The sequence below is a fragment of the Schistocerca piceifrons genome, chromosome 8 (genome assembly GCF_021461385.2).
Source record: "Schistocerca piceifrons isolate TAMUIC-IGC-003096 chromosome 8, iqSchPice1.1, whole genome shotgun sequence".
Lineage (NCBI taxonomy): Eukaryota > Metazoa > Arthropoda > Insecta > Orthoptera > Acrididae > Schistocerca > Schistocerca piceifrons.
In genome coordinates, this window is record NC_060145.1 from 337,356,004 (window position 1) to 337,374,796 (window position 18,793).

General features: G+C 36.4%; 1 protein-coding gene across 3 annotated transcripts in view; it reads right to left on the minus strand.

The window, feature by feature from the left end:
• LOC124711175 (protein sex-lethal-like) overlaps positions 1–18,793 on the minus strand; it is a 108,887-nt gene that overhangs the window by 4,340 nt on the left and 85,754 nt on the right. The gene's annotated exons all lie outside the window — the stretch shown is intronic.

Consider the following 18,793-nt stretch of genomic DNA (forward strand, 5'->3'; position numbering starts at 1 on the left):
AATTCATAATGTAATCATAATCTACTTCAATAACAATTACTCTTAAGTTACAGGTTTTGATTCATATACATATATATTTTACATACACACAAAAGAAGTTTCTACTATTCACTGATGGGCATATTAGACCTAACACTGATGAAACAAACAGAAAAGACGCAAAAACTGTTCTGGTAATAGTTGCAATGAATTCTTTTCAAAGCAACTTCTATTGTTCATACATTTGTATGTTCTGTGAATGACATAGATTTTTATATAGGGTAAGATTGCTGCATATTTTGACAATGGGATGCTTTAAATAACATATGGAACATTGTACAAATATAATGACAAGCAAGAGGTTGCTTACAAAACTAGCTGTAATATGCTACAACTTTTCAAAATGGTTGCATTACTGAACTGAAATACTATTTGTTTCTGAACATAAGTTACCTCATGATTTAAGTCTGAAAATGGTATTTAGGCATTGATATTCTCATCTTTATGTCCAAAGTATACTTGGGGACCATAGAATGTGTAACTTTCAATAACTTCTCTGTTACTGAAAACTAAAGATTTGTAACTGCATCTGGAAAATTCTAGTCTACTAGTTTGCTTTGTGTCCATTATCAGGAAAATGTGAATTTATCAATTTAGGGAGTTAATGTTAGTCCTCTGCGGTCATTCAGTGAGTTTGGCAGAGTACTGCTAAGGACTGATAAAACACAGTTTTCCAATGGCTCAAAAGCAAAAGAAAGAACAATAAATAGAGAAGACATCCATTTTCAAGTCATTCTGGAGCAAGGAAGGAATAAATAAAGCAAGAGGGAGAGGAAGAAAGGTGGTCTTACTAACATAGGAAGGAATTAAACCAAAGGATTGTTAAGACTTCAACAACCCAAATGAGCAAAGAGCACTTGTTTATTTAATAATCTTTCATAGTTCATTTCAAAGTTGAAATTGTATTCATTAACATGACAGTCTTGCACTTTAACTGCTACAGCTATTACTAAAGGATTCACAACTGTTTTCTAAGTTAAGAAGATTCCTAAAATGAAATTTCACCCACATACATTGTTAGAAAGAAAACATTCATTAAAATGTTGGGTAGCAGTTCCACTGCAAGAGCATCACACACATGAACACAGTTTTATTTTTGAAATAAACCACCGAAGATTATTGACTACAATCTTTTACCAACCATGGACTCACTCCACATTTTGATTATTAAAGTCTCAACAGTCTTTAAATTTTATTATCTTATGTTTGCAACACATTTCTCTTCATAAATATTCCTAACCCCTTTGTTCAGATGTTTGTTTGTTTGTTTCCTTCTTTCTTTCTGTCTATCATTTCTTTCTTTCTCTCTAGCTATCTATCTGTCTGTCTGTCAATCCACCTATCTTTTCTTTCTTTCTTTCCTCAATTCCTTCAGAATTATTTGCAAACCGTTTTTTCTCTGTAGACTTATGAGCATGGAATAGTGATTGTATATTGTACAGGAAGATACTCAAAATTAAAAAGCACAGACCACCTTTTTCTGAGCCTAAGGTTCATAAACTTTGCTTCTACATGCATAAATGCAAACTCTCACATGTAAGTGCAACCAACACTAAGGGATAATCAAAGATTGAGACCAATTGCAAAAATTCAACCTTTATGACACCTGGAACCCAATTATTAACAAGGAGGCTCTGTGTCACTGTCCATAAACTCATTACTCTCTTTTGTGACCATAAGGAATATGAAATGTCCAAATTCCAAAACATTCGGTTCACAAGAATAAATAAAAGTACATACTTACAAATTTCCAAAACAGGAACAATGGAGCAGAGCAGGCTAACATAAACAATCTCAGAATAAAAATACTGTCTAAATGAAAATCATGCAAACCCCAACTTTTTTTAAAAAAAAAAAAACACACACACAAACTCATGACACTCCACCGCAGCTACTGAATTTCTCTGGCAATAATGAAGCTTGGCGCTCATTTGATATTTAATGGATATTGTTGTAAAAGAGTAAAAGCTGTATATGTCAGTCACAAAGAAAACGAATCAAATAAATGATCAGTCTAGAAATAACGTTGTGTGAAATATGTCTATAGATTACTTCCAAGCAGCTTTACATATCTCCAAACTGTATACCCCCCCCCCCCCCCCCCCCCAAAAAAAAAAAATCAAATAAAGCAATACAATGTATTCTTTATCAAATTTGAAAATTCATGAGATGCTAATTTGCTTCAGTAATAAGAATTTGCATACCCACACTGTATGTATCATGCAGTTCTCATTTCTGGCAGCAAATATAATAACATCATGATATGGACAGGGGCTTTATAATATAGTACAATTCATTTACAAGATACATTTAATAAGAGCTACATTTTACCATTCAGGTACATATTAACTTTCTTAAAGTAGGTGAAATAACAGTGCAGATGACCATAACTCCCTTGTGGAAAAAAGGTATGCCCTACAGTTCACATAGTCTATTATGGGAACTCTCCGCAGAGATTAAAAAGTTTCAAATTCTTCCACGTATGATGGGCATGCTAAAAAGATTGCAATTATTCTTCATGTTCATTTATATTAACATACGAAATGAAGATACCACATTGAGCACACATGGTCAAGTGTTTTCTCTGTATCATTAATAATACATAAATAATTTCATACTTTTCCACAATTCAAACCTAGGTTAATGTCATATTAACATGTTTCAATGTAGCATGTGCAGTTATTACTTTATGTGCTTAACTTTACTTCTAACATGAACTGGATCTTCCTTGAAGTAGATTGGGAAGGTGAGATACCAAAGAAAATTTTAATGGAATAACACTCAGTAAAGATGAAACAAACTGAAACTAAATGCCAGATGTGTCTGGTATAACTTGTACTCAATCAGTAACAGATACTAATGTTATGAGGTAACTAACAAATGCAATAACAAGGCATTTCATCATAGAAGTTACAACATATATCTTAAAATGAAAAAGTCAAACACACTGAAAGCCTGCAATAGGAAGTGCCGAAACAGGTAAAACAAATCAGACTCTCAAAGCAATAGATATCACATAAACAGGATGACATTCTTATGACAGTAAGACTAACTGAGAACCAAGCTAAAGTTCAAATCATCCTGATTAATTTTTTGGGGAGATATGGGAGTTATAATCTACAAGTGAATAGTAATGTAAGAAATAACATACAAGTGAACCACAGCCACAAAATAATTAATCTGAGAAATCAAACACAAACAATACGGAATATGAGAAGAATAATGCTCAAGAATTTGCTGTTGAAGGGCAAGTGACCATGTAACAAATGACAATTTGAAAGCAGTCAGCAAGGCAGTGAGATGACAAGAATGAGTGAGAACCAAACACATTCAAAAACTGATAAGTGCATGAAATGTACTCCAGACAAATTATTCAAGGACACAATGCAAGCCAAAGAGAAGGGATTATTTCTAACACATGAAGCACTGGTACAAAACTTCGAGTTATTCAGTCAATTTTTCTAGTTTGTCACTTAATACTTAAATTATTAGTTGCTTCCAATGCCCCAAAACTGATTTGTGTGTGACTTTCCTTTTGTGTGCTGTGACTGTGTAATTATTCTGGTCTTTTCTGCCAGTGGATTTGAAAAGTTTGTGACATAACAGAAATACACATTTCTGCAAATAAATGGCACAGAGATAAAGAGAGAAGATAATCTAACTAGCACATAATGTAGCCAGAGGTGTGTGTGTGTGTGTGTGTGTGTGTTTTCTGGGTAGGAAAGGGAGTGGGTTAGGGACAGCTGTGTTTGTAGTTTGCACTGAAGCTGGAAGAAGAGCAAAAAGTTAGAGCAATTGTAATTATCTCTAAATGTACCTCTGTACCACCTATCATGCAAGTGCTGTTGAGTGATCATATGCTATCGTCTATTCGTACAATGAACTTTCCATTACTGAAAGATCCATCCTAATATTCATGACAAATTATTTACCTCTCAGACTCTATGGCACTTATATGGAAACAGACAATTTATGTTAAGACACTGGCGCAAGTACTCCAAATGCAGAAAATACAAGGAAACAGTACACAACTTACGTATAAAAATATTTAAAGAGAAAAGTTGAGAAGAGTCCAAGCACAAAGACAGGTTTTGAACTGAACCAGCATTTGCAGAGGGTGGGGGGGACAATTATTTCACACAACTCACATTTTCAAAATGAGCGAGAATACAGGTGAGAAAACAGAAAATAGAATGAAGTGAAATGCTCATGCACCTATGTTAGTTCTCATCAATAACAGGTCCTTTTATGATAATGATCAAAACTCTATTTTATAAATTAACAATATCAGGCAAAACGAGAGTGTTTTGGAGGAGATCAGTTCATTATAGCCGTTAATAATATAACCGCTACAACACTATCAGCATAGTTAAATATGTATCTAGCACTTGTATAACAAAAACAGACAGAACAGAAGATCTGATATATAATATAGCCTTTATAGTATATTAAATCCTTTTAAACAGAATATGAAATCATCACTGCTCGAGCAATGTATCTTGTGCTCAAGTTAAAAACTAATACAAAAATAAATGTCACTGCTCAATTTCATTATCATACAATGCCTCCCACATCTTCCTCAAGGATGCTGTATCCTCTTACTCCACCCTCAAGATTTTTGAGGAGTCTCTTGCATTTCTGTACTATGACAATGCTGTTCTGTGTTGCATAAAATCACAAGCGTACATGTTCCAGACTAATGTTGTGATAATGGCTTTGGTAGGGCCTTAATCTCATAAAAAATGACTATATGATTATTTGAAATATACTGTGGATTCTGCAATATTTAAAATAAATGCCCAATACATGACAGCACTTGTCAGAGATGGTTTCAATAACATAATGCACATACCTCTATAACTATTGGTAAATTGTTACGCAAAATCATTCAACAGATTCTATCAGAAGGGAAAAAGTGGCCCTAGCGTATGACTAACCATTACTTTACAAAATGTATTTCTAACCAATTGCCTATTAATGTAATTGCATTAACATGAGTTATTACAAAATTTATTTTGAATAATCCATTCATTAACAACTGCTTAAAAATTAATATTTATCTCGTACTACAAATGTCAATGTTCTGCAAAAACATCTTTTGAGAACAAAAAGAAATAGGAAAGACAAGAACAAGAATGAAAATTAATGCTCTTCCAGTTATTAAATAAAGTGGATAAATAAAAATTTTTGTCTTTCAAAACAGCTGCAAATCTTTTAAATATGCTTCTTACAGATTACTTAAACCAAAATATTGAAATAAATAAAGAAAAAGTTTTCCTTGTGATATATTACAAAAATACTGTACAGCAAAAACATATGTTTTAAAATTCTCGTCACATGTTATGTCACTAAATGTCTCTCTCAGTTCAGTACATAACTGAATACAATGCAAAACCAAATTCTGGTATCTTACTTGCTACAATTCTAATACTTCTGAGTACAAGAATTTCTTTACACATGATGAAATAAACTCACAATAACATGTAATGAAACATTTTCCTAACAGTTAACAGCAACAAATTAACAGTGTCAGGTGTGCTGTTTTCACATTCACATGAGAGATACCAGATCACATCTTGACAACATATATGTTGTTGCTGACACAAACAGAGAAGCTTTCATTGAAAGTTAGCCTAAATCAGAAATTACTGTTTGTTTATCTGTTTCTTTTCAAACTTTGTAGCTGAAGCCAATTACTGAAAGCAGCTGAGCATTGACAAGCTGTAAGAACATTGAATGGAGACTGCAAAATCAATCAATACTCATATTATTTATAATTATGTATTTAGAATGTGTCTAATACTGATAAATTCCTTTTTTTGTTATACAAACCATCAGCTCCTTTAAAAAGGCATATAGGGAAAGGAAAGAAGAAAACATAACACATGTAAGTATTTAACACATGTGAAAATAGTTTACTAGATTACACTGTAAATATAATACCAAGAGTTGAAAGTATGTGAATTACTGAAGGACTAAGAGTAATAAATCAAAGATATATTTATACATATCATACATTTTTAAAATAAAGCTATATAAAGTAAACACAATATTGACAGAACCTTAAAAAGCAGACAAGTACTTCTCGCTGCAAGACAACATGAAACTATATTACTGATGTTCATGTTTATTATGCAAAACTGATCATATTTTGACTGGACTCTCTACTCCCTGTAGCAACCAGAAGAAAGCCTTTGACAATCTCTCTTAAAGTAAAAATGAGCCAAAAATAGTTAACAAGCCTTTGACAATCTCTTTTAAAATAAAAATGAGCATAAAATGTTAACAAGAATGTCAATCTGCATGAAGATAACGAAATAATTCTTGTTCTGTGCATATGTTACACATATCGAAACAGAAGAAAAAGTTATCGTTCAGTATTTTGGAGGGAATATGCAGTACAAGAGAGTCATGCATGCTGAATTGACACAATTGGTATATGTTCAAAAAGAGCGTAACTCTTTGGAGTGCAGGCATCATCGTAACCTACCACACATGCAGATGCTTTGAAAAGATGATTGTCAATGTGGCTAACCATATATTTTTCTCAGTTTACCGTTCAGAGGTTCTCTCAACTAACCAACCAATTATTGACTGAAGTTTCACCAGATGACGGGAGAAACACAGTGCAGTACTTTTGCCATGTATTTACAACACGAGCTGATATTTCATGGAAGTGTTTAGTGTCTCTCTGTAGCTCTTATTTATATGGCTGTTTATGGTAGGTAGTTGTTTATACAGAGTGGGGCAAATAACAGTGGCTTGGACAAGAGTATAGGATTGTGTATGAATTTGTGGCAGCATTAACAGAGTAGAAAAAGGCCTACAGTTACTTCCAACAGGATGGAGCACCCACCAATGCAACCGGCCGAACCTTGGAGTATGTTTACACAATCTTCACACCTGACGAAGTTGTTAGCAGAGGTCAGTCTGGTCGCAGTCCTTGCTGGCACTCAGATCAACTGATCTGTCAGTGTGTGACTACTTTGTATGGGGAGCCCTCAGGTCTAAGGTGCATCACAACCACCCTCATAATCTTCAAGAACTGCAGGAGAACATTTCGAATGAGAATGCAGCAATTCCAGCAGTTCAGCTTCGATCTGTCTTCAGCAACTTGCTGAACAGGATCCAACAGTGCCAAGAGATGAATGGTAGTCACTTCCAACATCTGCTATAGTTAGATTACTAACATATTTCCTTTCCTCTGCTGTGGCTTCATGTACCCTGGAGTTCTGCTCTCTGGATCACTTTTATTTGCCCCTCCCTGTATATATGTATGTAGCAGTTTCAGCAACTGAGGTCAACTGGCTGTTGTACGCATCATCAACTTCAGCTGATGGTATTGTCTGAAGATGGCCTAAGTATAGGCCGAAATTGGTCATTTTAATAAAGTACCACCGCAATCTAGTCTGTTTTTTCACTGCTTTTATCTGTATTTACGTGTTGACCTTCGATACATCTACAAGTGGTATTACTTTTTATCCAAATACAACTTTCTCTACTTCACATATGTATTTTTGTGTGGTTAGTGCTGCTAACTACCACCCTTCTTCTCCATACAGTATGTCTCACCAAAAAAGAAAAACAGAGGAAGAATGTTACCAAATATTTTTGAGGAAATTCCTTCAAATGACAACAGTGGTGACAGTGATGGAAGTGATGACAATGACTCAACGTTCACCACAGGCTGTGCAAGTTCTAGTCTTGTTTACAATCGTGTCTCTAACAGTAGTGATTCTGAGGATAAGAGTGAAAGTGATGAGATAAGCGAAAACAATGTGGTGCCCCTCTGTTCCATCAACAGTCACAATAAACTGTAACCAAGAAACAAGAGTTAACCAAGTGCCATTATTTATTTTTATTGGACAGGGTGGTGTGGCTGCAAAAATAAAGAACAAGCTGAACCTAAAGCCATTTGATTTACGTTGCGAGATTTTTGATGGAACACATATAAACCACATAATGTTTCAAACTTATTTGTATGCAACACAGGCTCTCAAATCTTTCATCCCCACCAACGAACATGAAATAAAAACTTTTATCGAAATAAATCTTTACTTGTGACTCACTAACTAAAAGACCTAGCTACAGAGATTACTGGAGCATAATCTGAACCTAGGTGATAGTTTTATTTCTATGTTAATACCAGCACACAGTTAATGAGTAACTTACACCTCAACGATAGTTCGGTGACTCCTGACAGAAACAGTCAGAATTATGACACACTACACAAAGTATGTCCATTGCTACATCATTTGAACAGGAAATTCCATGACTGCTACACAACCACACCAGACTTGATGATGCAATGGTTAAATTCAAAGGCAAATCACCTCTCAAACAGCACATGAGGGACAAGCCTATCAAGAGAGGATACAAAGTGTGGATGTTATGTGAAGAATCATCATACAACTTAAACCTTGATATTTATACAGGAAATGTTTCACAGTCTCTAGTAGCAGGGTTATGATTGAAAGTGGTTCTAAATTTAACCAGTGATCTTCATGGAAAGAATCATATTATTTTTATGGACAATTATTTTACATCATGACAATTATTTTACATCATAAGATCTGTTCAAGAACCTAAAATCTAATAGTCTGTGCACTTGTGAAACAATAAATCCCAGAAGGAAAACATGCCAAAACTCAAAGAGGAAAACGAACTTGAGAGAGTGGAATTCAATTACAGAATGAGTAATGATGGAATAGTTATCTACAGGTGGAAGGATAACAGGGCAGTCAACATGATTGCTGCATATCATGCACCATCGAATGTGTCCACAGTATCCACACAGATAGAAGATGGAACAATAACCAATATCACTTGACCTCTTGTGTTGAAAGATTACAATTCCAGTAGGAACCAAGTGGATAATTTTGATAGACTGAAGTCAGGCTATGCTACAGACAGAAAAAACACGAAATGGTAGATGATACTGTTCTTTCCCTTTGTAGACTGCTTTGCAACAAACAATGCATTCATTATGCCATTATGCACAAGGAGAATGAAATGGAGCAGTTCTCCAATAAAGACTTTCGTTGAGTGGCATGCAAAAGTTTGTTGGCTCGAAAAGTAGTTTCAGTGGCTGCTTCTTCTACCTCTGTATACAAAAATAATTTATCATCTCAGATCAAGGTACACAAGCCATACACAGATGAAAGTATTTGCCACAAAAGCACTAAACATTATCCCATTCACTTGTCTAAAAGAAGCGCAATTTCCAGATCAAGAAAAAACCCCAGTCTGAACTCTGTGGATGTGTTCAGTGTGCAAAGTATCTTTGTGCCTGAGAGCTGGCAAGAACCAAAGTTGGACCACTAACTATCAAACCTGTATACAGTAATGGGATGATGGTTATCTGCGGTGCCCACACTTAATGCTAACATTTTTTATTGTTAAGGTGAATTTTTACAAACGTACTATAGAAAACATATTACAATAATACAACTTAAGTGTTGCTAGTGGCTCAAATTTGAAACATGTAAATTATTGTTCATGTCCTCTGCGATTAATATTTATGGCGTTTACTTGCCCCTCAAAGCGTTAAAATACAATCTCAATAATATGACTGAATATATACAGATCAAGTTTAACGGATAAGGATATAAACAGAGGGATTACAATGATCAGATAAGTGTATCACAAGAATAACATTAATATACATTTTTACAAGTTCAAAAAATCATTTAGTGTGTAATCACCTTGTAGGCTAGATTGTACATCATTCATTATGTATAACTGAAGTAGCCTACATTAGAGTACTTCATATACTTGTTAAGAGCTTTCCTTTTTTAACTTTTGGTAACAGTTATACAGAAAATAACATCCGGATTTACATAACTAATAATGCTGCCATAGAATACTGAATGTCAGTGACATGAACCCTGTCACAGTGGTGTAGCTTGCACGACACGAGACAGGTAGGTACATTGTAAGTACAACTACACTGAAGAGGTGTCTGTATAGAGACCATACTAACACATGGTTATTGAAGAGGGAAAGCACCCTTTTCAGCAGCTGCAGGGGCAACAGTCTTGATGATTGAATGATATACCTTTTAACATTAATCAACATATATACATTGTGGGAATTAGTTCAGGGAAGCAACACAAAATCAGACAGCAGTAGTACAGGAGAAGGTCCAAAATGAATAAGAAAATAGGAATGTGGGTGAGCTACTATGAACAACATAGTGAATGCATTATCATAGCCAAGATAATGGTAGAACATGGACTGCAAAGGGGAAGACACCTAGAAGAATTTTCACAACAGTTTATTCATTTGTAACACTTGGATTAAGAATAATAAAAGACTTTTTTTATCCATGGAAGAGACCTGGAGACATCACACGGTTTCAGGCAGATTATATAATTTTACAATGAACAATACCAGATAAACTGTTGACAGGCTAATTAGTAATGTTTCTTCTTTACTAAAGCCAAAAAGAAAACATTATACAATGAAGATGGCAGACAAACAACTAGGCAAAGACACAAGGCCTAGTATAAACCCTTGGATAACACATGATGCTGAATTTAACTGACAAAAGGGGAAAAATATACAAATTCACCAAGTTAAACAGGCAAGAGGAAATATAAACAAACAAAAAATTAAACTGACAGGATTGTTAAACGGCAAACAAGAAATGACTAGAGGTGAAATGCAAAGACAAAACGTGTCACTATCGGAAAGACAGAAGCCACCTATAGGAAATATGAAGAAACCTTTGGAGAAAAGAGATGCAGAATACCAAGATCTTGGACAGCAGGCCAGTACTAAGCGAACAAGTGAAGACTGAAAAGTGCAAGAACCATATAGAATGGTGATACAAAGAAAATGAACTTTTAGACAATAATGTGGCTAGTGAGGAGAAAGTAAATGGAGATAATACAGTGACAAGAATTTCACAGAGCACAGAAAGACAAATTTAACAAGGCTCTTTAAGACAACACTCTCTCAGAATTACATAGGTCCCTGGGAGAACACAGCAGATGGCATGAATACACAGGAGGCACCTGACTTACCCTCAGACTATAATAATTCAAATTCCAAAGTAGACAGGTGTGAATATTACAGAACCATCAGTTTAATAAGCCATGGTTGCCAAATACTGACACACAATATTTACAGAAGGAAGGAAAGACTGGTAGAGGTTGACCTTGGAGAAGACCTGTTTAATTCTTGAGAAATGTGGGAATATGTGCAACAAAACTGACCTAGATTGGAGAAAGACAAAACCTATGATTGTAGAATTTGCAGATTTTAAGAAACCACTGGAGAATTTTGGCTGGAGCACACTCTTTGAAATTCTGAAGATACCAGGGATAAAATGCAGAGATCATAAGGTTACATGTAACTTGTGAAGAAGCCAGACTGCAGTAATTAAGAGTCAGAAGTAATGAAAGGAAAAGTGTAGTTGAGAAGGGAATGAGACAAGCTTGTATCCTATCTCCAAAGTTACTCAGTCTGTGTATGGAGCAAGTAATATTGGAAACAAAGGAGAAATTTCGAGAACAAATTAAAGTTCGGGGAAAAGAAATAAAAACCTTTGGGGTTTGTTAATGATACTGTAATAATGTCACAGAAAGCAAAGGATCCGGAAGATTAGTTGAATGGAATGGTCAGTGTCTTTAAAAATTGTTTCAAGATGAACATGAGCAAGAGTAAAATAAGAGTAACGGAATGTACTTTGATTAGATCAGGTGAGGCTGAGGGGAGTAAATTAGGAAATGGGACAGTAAAACAGTTGATAGCTTTTGGTTTATGAGGTGTAAAATAACTGATGATTACTGACAGGGAGACAACATGTTTGAAACACAGTTCAACACGTTAAATTAAACATTAAACAAATAAAAATGACTGGTGGCATAAAGTACAAATAAATAATTATTCCACATGGCCATGGTTTCAAATGTAACCAGTATGGCCACAATTAATTTAATATTAATAAATTATGTTAATTTCCATGGAAATCTGAGTGTTATGTTTTTATCATTCTTCCTCTTTTGACTTTGAACTGTACTCCTGTTGTTGTTGTTGTTGTTGTTGTTGTTGGTGGTGGTGGTGGTGGTGATGGTGGTGGACATAACTGGCAGAAGTTAATAGGAGCCAGATGCAGGCGGTGTATGAAATGTTACCTGTGTGCATATTCTAGTCCAATGTTCCGATCTTGGAATCTTTCTGGAAGTGTTTTGATTGCTTAGAATTATTGATTTTAGAATAGTGAGGAGTTTAATCCTATCCCATGGATAACAGCGAAGCTGGACACCCTTCTTTGAACAAACTGCGTAGTGTGGCTGTTCTCAGACGTAATCTCAGGCTGCCAATAAACACTTCTGATTAAATCTATGGAGCAATCTGTTATGTAATTAGTCTTGCATGCTGTGCACCACTATGGGAGCATGACTTCTGGCTGTAGCACCAACTGAGACTTGGTGTGACACTAGAGAGGCTCCAAAAAACAAATGAAAGAAATGTTTCATACTTTTTACCCAGAAGAGAACTAAGAATTTTACACATGGGCAAGGAAACAATGGAAAGATGTTACAGCAATGACAATAAACATGGAAAAAACTTTCTTTCTTTACCATTAAGTGAAGCATCTACTCAAAAGAATCATAGTGGTAGAATTACAAGAAAAAGCAGTAGAATGTATAATTCCCATTAGTTTCCAAATCCTCAGTACATCTGACTATTTTGTGGTATAAGAAAGAGTTTTCTTACAGCTGAGATTATGTAACAAATATGCAAATACTTAAAACAATTTACTGTATGAATTAAGTTTCTTTTACACATTTCCATATATTTTTATACTGTTTAATTTCATATCTATATTTATTTCATTTTCTTTAAAATTGTGGACATATTCGATAAAACAATGCTTTAGCATTGTATGGTTACACTGTTTAACAACTGTTTCAATTCTATGCTCGAGACTTGCTTCTTTAAGGCCTACTGAAACGGCACCTTTACTGTGTTTACCTCTGCTGAATATATATGAGTGAAGACAGAAATGTTTATTTTCACACTCTGAATGCACATAACACCAATGCCTCATTTGAGAGGAGTACTGACTATGTGAATTAATTGGTGCCTCTAGGATAAGCAAGCAGAGGATTAGCAGCATAGGAAATGGGGGCTGGGACAATTTTATGTCACAGAGGGTGCATCCTGTCAATCAGGTAGATCAGCTAATCCCACCAAGTGTACAGTGGTGCGCATAACAGAATTGAGCAGCCATTAAAAGAAGTCCCAGAAATTTAATGACAATCACAGCTCCCAGAAAAGCCATGCTGCATGCATAATTTGGGACTTTATGTGCTGGGAAAGACTGCACTTAATTGGAAACCATCCAAATCTCAGGAAACAAGTTCAGTGATTGGCACTAATGTGCGCCATTACTAGCGTGCCATGAAGATATGGAGTAAGGGAGGAGTTTTAGTACCGATATTGAAGCAGCCAGTCAGGAGTAGTTTTTATATGGAAAATATTGGCCAAGTTAGCTGCCATCAGCTAAGATGAATCATTAATATGGAAAGTTGGTGGACAGGGGAAAGTAAGCATGAACAACACTCATGAATTAGGTCTGAGGCCTGCTCTGGTTGGCCAACTGCTGCTTCCAAGCTGTACATGGAGCAGTCTACGATTGTGGGACATGTAATCAGCATGTTGCCAATCTCTCCAGCTGTTATTGCCAGTAGATGAATGCCAGTGATGCTGCTGCTTCTTTATTCAAGAAGCTCCCGACTTTGTCACACATGTTGAGCGATCCTAGTACTAGGGTTCCCTAACTCAGAAAAAAAATCTGAGTAGGCACCAGTCCTTCCACACCGAAGGCAATGGTACTAACCATTTGGCTATGGAGGAGGTCACAGGAGAAAGTAAAAATTCCAATACTTTTGTAAGAACTTTAAAATTTGGTGAGCATTGCCCAAATGTAAGATGTTAGGAGGCTGACCTGAGGAAATAGTAGCTCACTGCTACAAAACAAAGGTATGCAGTAGCAAGAATATCATGTACATGATCTGAAGAACAGTCTTAAATAGTAAATGAGATGAGAGCTCCAATTCAACATGTAAGGGAGAGAAGCAAGGAACAAGAGGTATTACAAGATAGCATCCATGTTGTTGTTGTTGTTTTGTTGTTGTGGTCTTCAGTCCTGAGAGTGGTTTGATGCAGCTCTCCATGCTACTCTATCCTGTGCACGCTTCTTCATCTCCCAGTACCTACTGCAGCCTACATCCTCCTGAATCTGCTTAGTATATTCATCTCTTGGTCTCCATCTACGATTTTTACCCTCCACGCTGCCCACCAGTACTAAATTGGTGATCCCTTGATGCCTCAGAACATGTCCTACCAACCAATCCCTTCTTCTAGTCAAGTTGTGCCACAAACTCCTCTTCTCCCCAATCCTATTCAATACCTCCTCATTAGTTATGTGATCTACCCATCTAATCTTCAGCATTCTTCTGTAGCACCACATTTCGAAAGCTTCTATTCTCTTCTTGTCCAAACTATTTATCGTCCTCATTTCACTTCCATACACGGCTACACTCCATACAAATACTTTCAGAAACGACTTCCTGACACTTAAATCTATACTCGATGTTAACAAATTTCTCTTCTTCAGAAACGCTTTCCTTGCCATTGCCAGTCTACATTTTATATCCTCTCTACTTCGACCATCATCAGTTATTTTGCTCCCCAAATAGCAAAACTCCATTACTACTTTAAGTGACTCATTTCCTAATCTAATTCCCTCAGCATCACCCAACTTAATTCAACTACATTCCATTATCCTCGTTTTGCTTTTGTTGATGTTCATCTTATACCCTCCTTTCAAGACACTGTCCATTCCGTTCAACTGCTCTTATAAGTACTTTGCTGTTTCTGAGAGAATTACAATGTCATCGGCGAACCTCAAAGTTTTTATTTCTTCTCCATACCTACTCCGAACTTTTCTTTTGTTTCCTTTACTGCTTGCTCAATATACAGATTGAATAGCATCGAGGAGAGGCTACAACCCTGTCTCACTCCCTTCCCAACCACTGCTTCCCTTTCATACCCCTCGACTCTTATAACTGCCATCTGGTTTCTGTACAAATTGTAAATAACCTTTCGCTCCCTGTATTTTACCCCTGCCACCATCAAAATTTGAAAGAGAGTATTCCAGTCAACATTGTCAAGAGCTTTCTCTAAGTCTACAAATGCTAGAAACATAGGTTTGCCTTTCCTTAATCTTTCTTCTAAGATAAGTTGTAGGGTCAGTACTGCCTGACGTGTTCCAACATTTCTACGGAATCCAAACTGATCTTCCTCGAGGTCGGCTTCTACCAGTTTTTCCATTTGTCTCTAAAGAATTCGAGTTAGTATTTTGCAGCTGTGACTTATTAAACTGATAGTTCGGTAATTTTCACATCTTTCAACACCTGCTTTCTTTGGGATTAGAATTATTATATTCTTCTTGAAGTCTGAGGGAATTTCTCCTGTCTCATACATCTTGCTCACCAGATGGTAGAGTTTTGTCAGGACTGGCTCTCCCAAGGCTATCAGTAGTTCTAATGGAATGTTGTCTACTCCCAGGGCCTTGTTTCGACTTAGGTTTTCAGTGCTCTGTCAAACTCTTCACGCAGTATCGTATCTCCCATTTCATCTTCATTGACATCCTCTTCCATTTCCACAATACTGTCCTCAAGAACATCGCCCCTGTATAGACCTTCTATATACTCCTTCCATCTTTCTGCTTTCCCGTCTTTGCTTAGAACTGGGTTTCCATCTGAGCTCTTGATATTCATACAAGTGGTTCTCTTTTCTCCAAAGGTCTCTTTAATTTTCCTGTAGGCAGTATCTATCCTACCCCTCGTGAGAGAAGCCTCTACATTCTTACATTTGTCCTCTAGCCATCCCTGCTTAGCCATTTTGCAATTCCTGTCGATCTCATTTTTGAGACGTTTGTATTCTTTTTTGCCTGCTTCATTTACTGCATTTTTATATTTTCTCCTTTTATCAATTAAATTCAAATTTCTTCTGTTACCCATGGATTTCTACTAGCTCTTGTATTTTTACCTACTTGATCCTCTGCTGCCTTCACTACTTAATCCCTCAGAGCTACCCATTCTTCTTCTACTGTATTTCTTTCCCCCATTCCTGTCAATTGTTCCCTGATGCTATCCCTGAAACTCTGTACAACCTCTGGTTCTTTCAGTTTATCCAGGTCCCATCTCCTTAAATTCCCACCTTTTTGCAGTTTCTTCAGTTTTAATCTACAGTTCATAACAAATAGATTGTGGTCAGAGTCCACATCTGCCCCTGGAAATGTCTTACAATTTAAAACCTGGTTCCTAAATCTCTGTCTTACCATTGTATAATCTATCTGAAACCTTCTAGTATCTCCAGGGTTCTTCCATGTATACAACCTTCATTCATGATTCTTGAACCAAGTGTCAGCTATGATTAAGTTATGCTCTGTGCAAAATTCTACCAGGCGGTTTCCTCTTTCATTTCTTAGCCCCAATCCATATTCACCTACTACATTTCCCTCTCTTCCTTTTCCTACTGTCGAATTCCAGTCACCCATTACTATTAAATTTTCGTCTCCCTTCACTACCTGAATAATTTCTTTTATCTCATCATACATTTCATCAATTTCTTCATCATCTGCAGAGCCAGTTGGCATATAAACTTGTACTACTGCAGTATGCGTGGGCTTCGTGTCTATCTTCGCCACAATAATGCGCTCACTGTGCTGTTTGTAGTAGCTTACCTGCACTCCTATTTTCCTATTCATTATTAAAGCTACTCCTGCATTACCCCTATTTGATTTTGTATTTATAACCCTGTATTCACCTGACCAAAAGTCTTGTTCCTCCTGCCATCGAACTTCACTAATTCCCACTACATCTAACTTTAACCTATCCATTTCCCTTTTTAAATTTTCTAACCTATCTGCCCAATTAAGGGATCTGACATTCCATGTTCTGATCCGTAGAACGCCAGTTTTCTTTCTCCTGATAACGACGTCCTGTTGAGTAGTCCCCGCACGGAGATCCGAATGGGGGACTATTTTACCTCTGGAATATTTTACCTAAGAGGACGCCATCATCATTTAATGATACAGTAAAGCTGCATGCCCTCGGGAAAAATGACGGCTACAGTTTCCCCTTGCTTTCAGCTGTTCGCAGTACTACAACAGCAAGGCCCTTTTCGTTAGTGTTACAAGGCCAGATCAGTCAATCATCCAGACTGTTGCCCCTGGAACTACTGAAAAGACTTCTGCCCCTCTTCATGAACCACACGTTTGTCTGGCCTCTCAACAGATACCGCTCCGTTGTGGTTGCACCTACGGTCCGGCTATCTGTATCGTTGAAGTACGCAAGCCTCCCCACCAACGGCAAGGTCCATGGTTCATGGGGGGATAGCATCCATATACAAATTAAAATGCAAAGATGGACTGCAGAAAGCTGGAAAGGATTGTACATGAGGAACATACTTTTAGAGAAATTGGAGGTAAGGGAAGAAAGAGAGAGAACAAATGGATGAAGAGAAAATGAGAGAGAGCAGAAAATAAAAAAAAAAAAAATAAAAAAAAAGAGAGGCGGCGGGGGGGGTACATAATGTCCCAAAAGGGCAGAACACAGAGAAGTTAGAGAAGCAAGCAAATTGAGAACAAGAAGAGACTATTAGACAGTGGGAAAGGGAGAATAAAAAGCAGAGAAAGAGAGGGAATGAATGGAAAGTGGAAAGGTGCAAACTATGTTTACAAGAGCTATAACTGAAAACCTGAAGCTGAGGAAAGAGAAATTTAATAGCTTATAATTTTAAATATTTGAGCTTCATTTCCCCTCACCATCATAAAATATGGGGACCTCTCATCCAAGGGTTTTAGTGACTTGTTGCTCCTTTCTAATCTTTTTTATCTATACATCTTTCCTCCCTGAGGAAGGAACTAACTACTCCAAAAGCTACAATAATGTATTGTACTTTGTTTTGGCAACAGCACTAACATTTCCAGTTTCTGTAAAACTGTTCTGCCTACATCTTTGTCACACAATGTGTGCTTGAGAATGATGGCAGCATTGTGCAGTGGTTTGGAAGAGCGGGAGCTAACTGGGTGCTGAGCACAAATTAAAAGTGGAGTGAATATGACTGTTTTCCACAGAGAAGAAATACAAATACATAAATGAACAAAAATTATACTGATCACAAAATCCTGTTCTAAAAAATACATCAAAATATAAAAACCGACGAACTATCCAATTCTTGTTGCTTTGCACCTTGTTCTCTTATTGTTGTTACTGACAACAGACAGTACCAGCCACATGGTTACTCCAGTTCAAAAATGTGTCACTGATGGTCTACGCAAACTCTTTGAGCATAATGTACAAATAAACATGCATACATATTACTTGGCAAGATGAACTGGTTACCTGGTCGTAGTAGTAAATAATTTGGTCATATCACAAATTACAGTTAGATTCCAATTCAAAAGTTGTGCTTGTTACCTAGCAATGTAAATGTGAAAAATGATCAAGGAAAACATCTTTGTGGGTGGCCACAACAACTTGCAATTAATGTCACCTATGTAGCACAGGAATTAAAAATTGGCAGTAAATACTTCATTGATGATATACACAAATGTGTTACTAGACAGATTTGTGCAGCATTATAAACACCACAAGGAAATACCATATTTGCAAAAACTTCACTGCTGTTGTCAGATGACTCTAGACTTCCTTAGCAAAGAAACTGAGGA